Here is a 12,387-nt window from a genome sequence, read left to right on the forward strand (position 1 = left end):
TCACCCTCGTAATGGGCTCCCTGGGCTTTCTTCAGGTTTATCTCCTGTGATTCTCACATGTCTTGATAACTTGCCTGAAATTATGAGCTGCTTTCTATCCAGGAGCAGAACAGAGAGACACAAATTCTAGCAAGTGCTGCTGTGGACCAGTGTGCTTGCTGAGGACTGCCAAGATCTCAGTGTGGGAGAAATCAGGAGAATTGTCACAGTCCTGAACGACATCAGGTCATAGTGAACTGTTACTGGTGGTTCTTGCAAACTGGCACGAAAAAGGAAATTTCTTGTCCACCAAGAGCAGTGTAGAAAGTTTTCAGCAGCCCTTGGTGTGTTCAGGAAGTAAGACCAGACCCAGGCAATGGCTGCAACTGGAGTCAGCTGTTGAGGTTCACAGTGACAGTTATTCTCCAAGATTCATCTGACTTCTGTGGAGGCCAAAGAGGCAAACTGAGCGAGATAATTGTCAGTATTCGTTCTGTCAAATCTTTAGCGGTAGAGCTAATCTCTGAGGTTCCTTCTGGGACGTGGGAATGGCTTATGTTTAAAATCTTGGTAATGGCAGCATTTCCCAGGGGCTAGTGCTTGACTCACCTTTACTCTCCTGATCCTTAGTGGGTGGAGACTCATCACAACATCTGGGGACATGTCAGTTATCCCACCTGAGCTGTCCCACCTGAGGGACGGTAGGGCTGGGTTATGTCTCCACCCGGTCTGACACAGAACAGACTCCAGAGGCTGGAGACAATGAACGCCGTTTACTACAGTTAGGGGATGAGACAGTGTTTAAATCTTGTTTTGAATAAGTTGAAAAATTAATGCTATTTAGAATGGTGTTGGAGCAGTGAGAGCTGCTTCTAACTCCTCCTCCTTGGGCTCTGGCATAGCTCTGGCATAGCAGTTGCTATGTTTTGTTTCAGTGGCCTGTTTATCTCCTTTTTGAGCAGACCATAAAGACTGTGTGTGTATGTCTGTGTCTGTGTGCGTGTTTGTATGCATGCATGCGCTCACTGTGGTACCTTGCACACACTTGCATACAGTTATCCTTCAAGAGTTCATTAAGCTGCAGTGAATATTTTTCACTGCATGTCCTCATGCAGAAAACTGTCCCAGAAAAAAGGTTCAGTAGCATCTGCTACACAACTTAAGAGAGCATTAAGTGAAGTTTGGACATGGCCTTGTGCCTCACAAATCTCAGCAAAGCTGTCTTTGGCAGCAGGGAAAAACACTCTCCCGGGGGAAAATTGCAGTGGCTAGAGTCTGTAATTAATTCATAGAGCATATACTAATATATTATTTTTATATTAAGATATTATGTGCTATAAATGCATTTAATTGTTTGTTTTGCATCCCCAAAGGAATGCTTAGTCACTTATTGATACCATACACAACTCTCAAAGCTTAAAAGTTGGCCAATAATATTCCCAGAGTATTTATAAACAATGAGTTATCAACAGTGAGGCAAAATACATGAATTACATGGATTTTTCAAATAGGAGATTGATTGTAACAACACACTTCTATATGAAAGGAAACAGACTGTTTGCCCTGAAATATCGCAGGTATTTATTCTGTAGCCATTAAAACCTAATGATTGTGTTCCCTCGGTTACACTAACCAACAGGAACCTGTGCAGCTGGTTGGGGTAAGATCAGAGGTTATCATGATTTGGTGCCTTCTCAAAGCTCACAGAGAAATAAAGCAATAGCTACTTGCTTTACATTAGTATGGTTCTATGTGCTGCATATAACAATACATCAACATTTCTATATTTCATAATTGAATGTCACCCACCCCCCAAATAATCTCACAATAAAGGAGTAACTTCATTCAGAGGCAGACTTCTCCTCAGGTTTCCCTGGCACATGGCAGATCTGAATCTGGGTCATAAACAGCTTGGAGCTGTCTGACCTCAAGGGTTGTAAGGCCAAATGAATCCAGTATGCGTGAGGTAATGCTTGACTCTTCTCCATAGTGACCCACTTTGACTCCTTCTCAGTGCAACATGGAAAGAAGACGGATGGTGATAGCCAAAACTACTTGGTTGTAGAAATGGCTGATGATGAAGGGCAGAGCAGAGATTTGGAAGGACAGGGCGATTAGATTTGAAAAGAAAAGAGAAAGCAAGAGGTCATCCTGGAGCGGCCTCATGAGAAATGAGCAGTGCCAATTCTTATCCAAACACTCCATGAATGTGCTATTCATCTGATTGAATTGACGCTAATCCTCAGGCTTCGCAACAATACTGTTGGCATATGAAGTCTGTTTGTATCGTTTGCATCTAGGTTGGTTCACCCCGTAACCTAATAAGGGCAAGGTTCGGTTCCATGTTGGCTGCTGAGCTCTGTACAGAGAAAAAAGATCCGCTCCTGGGCTGTGCATGATATCCTGTGTGGGTCTCCCCAAGCACAGGTTTGTGAAGAATTTTAGAGTTACCGTTCCGAAGCCCTTCTGACCACACTCCTGTGACTTGTCTTATTTAACCCTCATGAAACCGCTACTTTTAGGTAAGGAAATGTGCTAAGTGTGGTGGCCCAAGCCTTTAATCTAGCGCTTAGGAGGCAGAGCCAGGAAGATCACTGAGTTTGCATTTAGGCTGACTTGCATGGTGGAGTTAAGGAAATGTGGATGCCGCCTTGTTTGGTAGAGTGCTTGCCCAGTTTGCACAAAACCTGCACCCCTGGCTTCCCACCCAGCACAGCACACACTGAATGTGGTAATGCCTGTCTGTAATCCCAGCATTAAAGCGAGTGGGCATGGGAGGATGAGAAATTCAGCATCATCTTTATCTAGATAGATACATGGGGAATTCACGCCAGACTGCAGTATTTGAAACCCTGTCTAAGAGAAGAACGAGAGTGAAGGAATTTATCATGTAAGTCACATAGATATCAGAGATAATGCTGAGACTAGACTACAAACATGTTTGCCATTTTTTGGTCAACTAATTACATTTACATACACACTTGCCCTTCATCTCCCACACTGCCTTCAAGACAGGAGTTAGCTTAGGTTTACAGATGTGGGAGGATGGGGTCGCTAGCAGGTGGCAGGGACAGTCCGAAAGGCCACGTTTCTGGATGTTTCTGGCAGTAGGCAGCAAACACCAAGAGTACGTGTACTTTTTGTGACTCCAAAGCCTGTAGAGCACAAGTGCCCTCCCTGTTCCAGCCCCACAGAGCTTAGCCACTTCATTTTTGCTTAATAAAAATAAGAACATAGGTGAAATATTATCAACGGAGCAAATGTAACATTTTAAATGTTAGAAGTCTATGGAAAATTGCAAGGCTGATTCTAGAAAGTGGGTCCTAAAAAGAAAGGACTCTCTGCTACTAATTCCATTGTTTTCCTTAAAATTTTTGAGCTTTTTATTTGGTATGTGCGTAGTTACTTTGATATCACTGTGACCGAACACCGTAAGTCAGGCCACTGTCAGAGGAAGGCTTTATTTGGACTTGGGGCTCCAAATGGATAGCAGTCCATCAAGGCATGAGAGCAGCAGGCATGGGAGGTCATCTCCCAAGCGTGAGGCAGGAAGGGGGCACTGGGTGTGGTGTAGAGCTCTGAATGCCTAAAACTGTGTGTGTGGGGGGGGAGGTATGTATTCACTATTCAAATCACTGCTGTGTGCGTGAATGTGTGTGTGTGTGTGTGTGCGCGCGCGCGCCATGGCACACATGTGGAGGTCAGAGGACAACTTGGAGAAGCTGGTTCTCTCCTTCCACTCTGTGTGTCCTGAGGATTGAAGCCAGTGGTCAGACTTGGCGGCAAGTGCCTTTATCCATCGAGCCATGCAGAACTACCCTCCATCGTATTTTCTGACTGGCAAAGCAAAACTCTGCAATTGAAGTAGCTGGACAGTATTTTTTTTTCCTACCTCAAAGTTACTAGAAAACAAATGTACTTGCCATATTCTTTTTACCGTATTGCAGCAGTAACAACTTTTTAAAAAATAATTAATTTAATTTTATTTTATGCGCATCAGTGTGAAGGTGTCAGATCCCCTGGAACTGGAGTTACAGACAGTTGTGAACTGCCATATGGGTGCTGGGAATTGAACCCGGGTCTATTTGGAAGAGCAGACAGTGCTCTTAATCACTGAGCCACCTCTCCAGCCCCAGTAGTAACAACTTTAACCTAAGAAAATAATTGCATATTTGACTAGTAAGAAAGAACTCTTTTATTTTTTTTTTTAAAGCTACAGGTTAAATTTATCTTTTGCTGATTGTTGAAATTGCACAGTTGTGTTTTTTTTTTTTTTGTTTTTTGTTTTTTTAAGTCTCAAGGTTTATCTTCCAGTTGTCTTGGCAGATAAATAGACGTTTTATAGTTTAAAACAAAGCTGGTTTGAAATTGGTGAGGACAGCAGGAGGATGGCAATCTATTGTAGATAGATGATTTCAGGTTGGCTGGGTGCACATTGGAACTTACCCTAAATTAAATATGTTTAATTTGACGTGTGTAGAAATTTATAATTTAGAACGTTTAGTCAGTGGTTCTGAACGATACATGTGTAAAACAGATTCCAATGTTGAAGTGATAATACAATCTCTTCATTCGCATGAGAAATGTAAGGAAGTTCAAATATTCATGGCACATGTACATGTACGTGTTTGTCCACATGGTGCACATGTGAATGAGGTAATAAAGAATGTCTTTCTGGCTAGAGAAGTGCCATGGGAGCTGAGCATGGCTGCCATGCCTATGACTCCAGACCAGGAGATAGAGACAGGAGAAGCCTAACACTCTCCAGCGAGTCTACACCAAACGAGGCAATAAGGAGGAGCACAACAGAAGAGAACATTCTGGTACTTTTGTGTACAGAGAGGGGTGAATGCACCTGCAGACTCACATGAATGTTACACACACTGTGTGCACAGAAACGCCCACACACATACACACGCCCGTACAAGTGCTGGTTATTTGCTACACTTTTTTTTTTTTGCTCATAAACACTATATTTTGTGGTGTTCCCATATAAATATGTATGTATGAAATACTCTTTTTAGTCTCTAAAATTTAATTTAAAAGTGAAGCAAACTTTGGGCGTGTTTTAGTGTGGTAGTACATGCCTTGTAATCTTGGCACTTCAGAGATGAGAGGTGGAGGTAAGAGGTTTAAGAGTTCAAAACCAGTCTTGAATATGTAGTAAGACTGAGACTAGTCTGGGCTATATAAAAACTTTGAAAATGTTATTTCCAATTTCTTTGTTTGTTTGTTGTTTTGTGAGACAGGGTTTCTCTATGTGTACCCCTGACTGTTCTGGAGCTCACTCTGTAGATCAAGCTGGCCTTGAACTCACAGAGATCTGCCTGCCTCTGCCTCCCGAGAGCTGGGATGAAAGGCATGTGCCACCACCACCTGGCAAAAAAAAAAAAAAAAAAATCCTTTTAAAAGAGAAAAAAGGAGAAATAGTTCTCTTTGAATTTATGCAATATTGAATTAATGCAAAATTAAATCAAGCACCACCTGGAAAACGTTTCTTGAGTACTGGTTCTGTATTCAGCTGTGGGTGTACAAATAGCAGGACACAGAGGTATATGCCATTCTAATCCCTGTTTTCAAGTACTATTAGCTTCTTCCCCGTTGGCTAGTTTTCACATGGAGACTGCTGAAGGAGACATGAGAACAAGGTGTCAGTGTTCTCACTCAGAACTGGACTCAGCAACAAGGCATACTCACTGGTACCAGTGGTGACACGGCTGTTAGAGGAATAACCGGTTGTTTTATGACTGGACTTGAGGCCTGCTACACCTGAGGGAATTCATGCCTGCTACTGAAAACCTAGTCAAAGGCCCGTGGCTGGAGAGGTCATAGGTCCTGGAGAGGAGTCGACTGTTGTTTTACTAAATGGGTAAGTTGTCAAACTGCCTTCTAAATCTTTATGCTTACACCCGTGGACCAGTGCCACTCTGTCGTGATCGGAGACGCTTTCTCTGCATTGGCAGGAGTGAATGCAGACAATCATAACAGGTTGAACAAGGTCCTGAGAATTAGAGACTGAGTCCTCAGCCCTCTATGGGGCACCAATATCACCACCCCTTTCCTTAAAGCTCAGGGGACATGCCGGAAGAGGGGCTAGAAAGACTGGGGGAGTTGGAGGATGGGAGGAGGACTGTGAGATGAGGTCTCCTGGGCAGTGCATACTGTGGTACTCAGGAACTCAGGGCAGTTGTGCTTACCCAGACAAGATCAACCCTCTCCCAGCAGGGTGTGGAAAGGGACTGCTGAAGCCCCACCCCTAGATGAAGAGCAGGCAATAGCTGCTGTGGGAAGAGTCCTTTGTCACTGGGGGGTGTGACAGACATCCTCCCATGTATGTGGGAAGGGTGGCTGGAAAGACGACCCAGCAGTTAAGAGTGACTACTGTTCTTCCAGATGACCCAAGTTCAGTCTCCAACCCCCGTGCTGTAACTTCATCTCCAGGGGCGCACACACACACACACACACACACACACACACACACACATAATTAAAAGAAACTTTTTTTTTTTTTAAAGAAAGGACATAAAATTAGGAGGGAGACTTGTTGGGGATGTCTGGAGAAAGTTAGATGGGAGAGCAGAAGTGGATATGATCAAAATGTTATCCATCAAAACATGTGTGAAATTCTCAAAAATATAATAAAGCTCTTTCTCTCTCACACACACATACACACAAAGAGACCAGAAAATTTTAGCACAATAACATTAACTGTGTAGATTGTTTCTAGGTGATTTTTTTTTCTTTTCAGATATTTTTGTAATGTAATTTTAGTATTCATAATCTAAATACATGATTCATTTATAGGAAATAACAATAATTTGACTTAGGACGCGATTTTAGTCGCTGCAGCTGAGGCTGTTCTCTCACTTCATGTCCAATTGTTTGTTTGTTTCTTTGAAGGTCCTTGAATCTAGCTAGGGAGACGTTGAGTCGAAGACACAGCACTTAAAAAGTCGGTCAGTCTAGCTGAAACTGTAAGCTTCAGGGTCAGTGAGGGACCGATAATAAGGTGGAAAGGTAGAGGGAGACACTCCCCATGAGCCTCAGGCCTCCATACATGCAGGCATGGATGAACATGTACACACCCCCACACGCCCCACAACCTCCCCACAGCACACACTCTTGAGAATTTATGGACTTCTGGTTTGCTTGAACACATGCTAGATAAGCACTGTATGACTGAGAGGATCCCAATCCTATGATGCCCTTTTTCATTATCTGTAAAGTGCTTTGATTAAAGAACTAAAAGATAATACACACAAAAATGGGATATGAAATAAAAGTGATGAAAATGTACATGTTCAGATATCAAGAAACTTTTTTTTTAAGTGGGAAAGAGTGAAAGGTAATTTTTGGGGGTGGGGGAGGTTTGAGACAGGGCTTCTCTGTGTAGCCCTGCTGTTCTGAAATCCACTCTGTAGACCAGGCTGGCCTTGAACTCAGAAATCTGCCTGCCTCTACCTTTTAAGTGCTGGGACTAAAGTTGTGTGCCAACATGCCTAGCTATGGAGTTAATTTTTAAAGCAGTATTGTCCCCTTTAAGAGGGAAGGAAGTGAGCTGGATGTGGTAGGCACATCTGAAACCCCAGTGCTCAGGAGGATGAGCTGGGAGGATCCCTTGAGTCCCATTAGGTCAGCACTCAGCTCAGGCGATATAGCTAGACCTTATATAAAAAAGAAAAGGAAAAAAAGAAAGAAAAGAAGAATCCCTAGTGGAAGTAATGGTAGGCTCTTGGACTCTGTGGGAATTAATGAAGAAGGAGGAGAATCGATCTGGGGGGAAAATGAAAAAAGGAGACTTCTTTGCTGTTTGTTTTTTGTAATGATGGTTTGTGGTAACTAGTTATGCTGGAGGGTGAATGTAATCGAGCCCTGAGTGAAGAATGTGCTCAGCACTCATCTGCCTTTCTTCTAGAGCCATCCCCACAACGCCTGGAAATGAAAGGACCACAGGCCAAGTCACATGTGGAAGTATGTTGGCCACCAGCCTCGCCCATGTCAGCCCCTGCACAGTCCCGGCCACCAACTGCAGGTTCCAAAGAAACCCTTGATTAGGAACGCCCAGCTGAGCTCAAAGAATCCCCAGAGCCGACATAAACTTCCTAGTGTTTTAACTCACATTTGTTTGGGATTCCATGCACTTTAGCAATGGATAGTGGGAACGGGAAATATATGCCAACTTTTATAGATTTATAATTTATCTAGAGTCATCTCCTGTTATATAAATGCTAACTTTCGTATATATTTTTATTCTTATGAATTCTTTCTTTCTCCTTAAAGAAAGCTCCTCCAAATTATCAGATTTCCCCCACTCTGCCTCTGCTCCCAATTGTAGCCATACTTCCTTATTCATAATATGGTTGAAAATTTAATATATGCAATTTAACAGATTTTGTGAATCTTTAAGGCAGTCTTTCTTGTTGGAATTTTTAAAGGCCCTTCATTTGGAAAACACTTTAAAATGTTAACAAAAGCAAAATTTAAGCTTACATTCTTTATTTATACCACTTTAAATGTCAACTGCCTTTTCATTTGAGAGCAAAACAAGAGGTTCCTATTTTCACAGACAGTGAAACTTCTTTTTGGAATAAGATGATAATATTCAACAGATGGCCCCTAAATGGTCCTTTGCTGAAAGTGGCAACTTTACATAGCATTGTGATGTCAAGACAAGACATCACAATATTTGACTTATGTTATGATTCTTGGAACAAATAAAAAAACAAAAACAAAGGAAAAAGATGTATTCTATAATGTTTAGCATCCCATGATAAAGTCTGGGTCTCTTAAAATGTGACTTTGGAAGCTGATACATATCTTGAGTCTGTAGTCCCAGCTAGTTGGTAGGCTGAGACAGGAGGTCAGGGAGAGGCTGGGCCAGCATATTGAGACAGAGTCTCTTGGAATATTTCCTTTGGAATAGACTCGCTATTCTGAGATAGCCAGCAGAACTATCCGTGTTCTGCTGTACTCTTCTTTGCCAGCTTTCCACATCATGCCAAAGCCACTTTGCTTACGTCAGCAGGGTTGTAGCCTAACAGAAAGAGTTCCAGATAACAAATTTGTTGAGCTTCAGCAAGTGGGTTTTATTGGTTTTACTGAAGGCTAACTTACCTGTGAGCGAAAGGAAGCACGAAAGCAGAACTGGCTGTCTAGGAACACTGGTTATCTGTGGCGTGGATGACAGCCACAACTTAGAGGCTGGGCACATCAGAATCTGGGACTCAGCTGTGCTGTGGTAATCTCTAGTCCTTCCATAGGTTTATCAACCCTTCTCCCAGAAGAATTCAGCATCTGCCATTACTAACAGAAGCAATAGAATATCAACATGGTAGGTTGCTGGTAGCATATCTAAGAAACTCTTGCCTGTAACAAAGTCAGAAAGGAGACAGTATGAGGTACCCCCTAATTTATTCTGCTGATCGCTTGAGGACAGGCATAAACGATGATCTGTTATGCAGATGATCTCATTTTTTTCCAGGTTCAGAGTCAAAAATGAGCTCTTAGTTGAAAACAGCAGAATCACTTCAAGATGGCTTCCTGGCTTGGGCTATAACCTCCTCCCTGTTTCTCCCTCTCCCTCTCTGGAACAGACATTCCTGTCTCCTTTGTGGCTTCTGCTAGCCAGAGTTAATCTAAACAGGAAGTCTGAGCTTCAACCACTCTCAATGCGGAAAAGAGCTGGGCTTGGAGCCAGGAGAGCTGGGACACTGGGAGAATCTCTGACTCTTCAGTGTGTTAGCAGGGTCCTAAGGTTCTCTCTACTTACAGGGCTGCTTCTCATCAGATTTCTTTGAGGTTAAACATGATTCCTTTGGGAAACATCTTGAAGAATCTTAATAGCTCATTGTGTAGGCAAATTGCTCCCATGAACAAAGTAATCAGAACTATTGACCACCCCCACTCCTACCCCCTGCTTTTACAGAAAGCTGCTGTTCAGGACAAAGTGAGCTATTGAAGGTAATATCTCTAGTGAGTAGGGAAGCTGGAACTCAAAGCCATCCTCTAGTAGCACTTCTGCCTGAGTGCAGTAACTACATTAGGACAGAAAGAAGGACCTTCTTTTATTTACTTTTGTATTGTTGAACACTTAGTGTGTATTTATTACATGCTTGTAGTATAGGATTTGAAGATGGGCCTCAGGGTTGGAACACTAGCCGAAACCATGCAAGTCCCTAGATTCCATCAGGAGCATCTCCTAACCCCTTCAATGTGTCTGCCGAAGCAAAGGTTGAGATTTCCTGGCATCAGAGTTGTTATATAGGTAAAGATGATCACGAAACTCTGACCTTCCTGCCTCCCCACCCCTGGATTTCAGGCATGTGCACCACTACTAGAACGAACCAATATTTCGGAGGAGAAAGATGGCGTATGGAAAGCACTGAAAATTCGGACACCCTTACTCATTCTAGAGATGCCCGACTGTGACTCACTGAGGTGAGCCTTGAAGCAGCCCTTTGGAATACCCAGTTTTCTTTTTCTTTTCTTTTCTTTTCTTTCTTTCCTTTTTTAGAAGCTGGTTGTGAGGAGTTGGAAGGACACCCTTCAGAATCAAGAGTGGGCTAAATGCTGGCATTGTTCTTTTGTGGCTGCTGCTGCTGCTGGTGGTGGTGGTTTCCCATCTGGTTCCCACCTTCTAGTTTCAGTCTCTCCATCTGTCAGGTCTTCAGATGGGCCACTGGTGATAATGCCTAATCCTAGTGTTATAGAGGTCATATACCTTCCCAGTGAGAAATCACTTCATGCACTTGAAAATTCATAGAGTGGGAAAAATCTCTAGTATAGTGAGTGACTGGCTCTGGCTACTGCTCAAAGAGGAGCCGACCACAAATAAAAGATTTTAATTAACTTATATACACCTTAGACATATGCATTCTACATATGCTGTCATCCTTAAATCTCTTCCAGGTCCCTGGTTACACACTGAACAATTTAAACAGGAGACTGTAAGTATGGCCACTTGGGCAGATGGGAGCGTTACACAGCAAAGATATTCCCAGAATCATTTAAGTACACCAGTGTTATTTCAAACAGCTATTACCCAGGTTCATCTTGCCCATCTGCCAGAATTATGCTTTTTCTACTAAAAGCATAGGGGACTTATGGTGGTTGTGACCCTGAACTGTCTGAGCTGCCCCTTAGATATGGGGTGGTCCTAATAGCCAGCTGAAAGGGCTGTCTCCTTTTCTTTTAGAAATGGGAGTCTCATTGAAAGACCATCTTGGTGAATAAACAGTAGATACTTTCTCAGCAACTCTAAACTTAAATCATGATGCACAATTTTTTTCTTTCCCAGTCTCTAGCAAGCCGGGTTAGTACATTACTATCTTCTAGTCATATTGAAGGCAGCACCCCTTTAGATAAATTCTACTTTCTGTAACAATATTTCCTACGCAAGTTTATTAGTCTTAGCATCAGTTTTGCTGCTTCAGGCTCTCCCTGCATCTCTACTGCGTCCCTACACTGTGCTGTAGAAGACCCAGTGTCTTATAACAAAGAGAATTGCCTCTGCCTTTCTTAGGTGCTAAAGAGTTTTAATTTCCTTATTTTGTATGGGTGGTCCAGGAATGTGGTCTTTAACAATTGCTCAGCAGAGGCCAAGATGAACCTAATGGGTAGTCTGATCAGTTTAGCAAGAATGTCTTGCTTCAACAAACAGCACCTACAGCTGCTCTGGTGTGGCTAGCCAAGGAGACAGGGACAAAACCAGCTTGTAGAAAAGACCCACATTTATGAGAGAGAGAGAGAGAGAGAGAGAGAGAGAGAGAGAGAGAGAGAGAGAGAAAAGAGAGGAGGGAGGGAGTGGGAGGGAGGGAAAGAAGGAAGAGGAAGAGGGAGAGAGAGAGAGAGGGAGAGATTCAGCAAATTCTTCTTGCACAGTTCTTCTTGCCTCCTGGACAGAAAAGAAGTTGCAGTGGGGAGGTGATGTAATTTTGGAGCCAGCATTTTAAAGGACTGCTGCCTTTTAATATTAAAAAGTTAAACGGACAGAAGTGGAATGTATTCTCTCTCATGCTGAGCAGTGAATTCATCGTTTATAAAACATTTTACTCTAGAGGACTCTTCACATCAAGTAAAAAACAGCATATGTTTTGAATAACTTCCTACCCTCTAGTGGTCTAAGCAGAGGAAAATTTCCAAATTTTTCTCCTTTCCTTTTCTTCACCCCCACCCCACCCTTTCTAACTAGGTCTCACTCTGTAGCCCAAGCCAACCTTGAACTCACAATAAAGCCCCTGCCTCAGACTTCCAAGGGATGGGTTTGCAGATGTGAGCCATCACACTTGGCTGGCTCCCTTCCTTTTTGTCTCATACAGTGTGTTATTTTTAAAATCTCCTGCCACATACTTTTACACTTCCTCTTTCACATCACTTATTTTATATCCCACTCTCCTTTTGTACCTGTCC

Source organism: Meriones unguiculatus, chromosome 3 (genome assembly GCF_030254825.1).
Source record: "Meriones unguiculatus strain TT.TT164.6M chromosome 3, Bangor_MerUng_6.1, whole genome shotgun sequence".
Lineage (NCBI taxonomy): Eukaryota > Metazoa > Chordata > Mammalia > Rodentia > Muridae > Meriones > Meriones unguiculatus.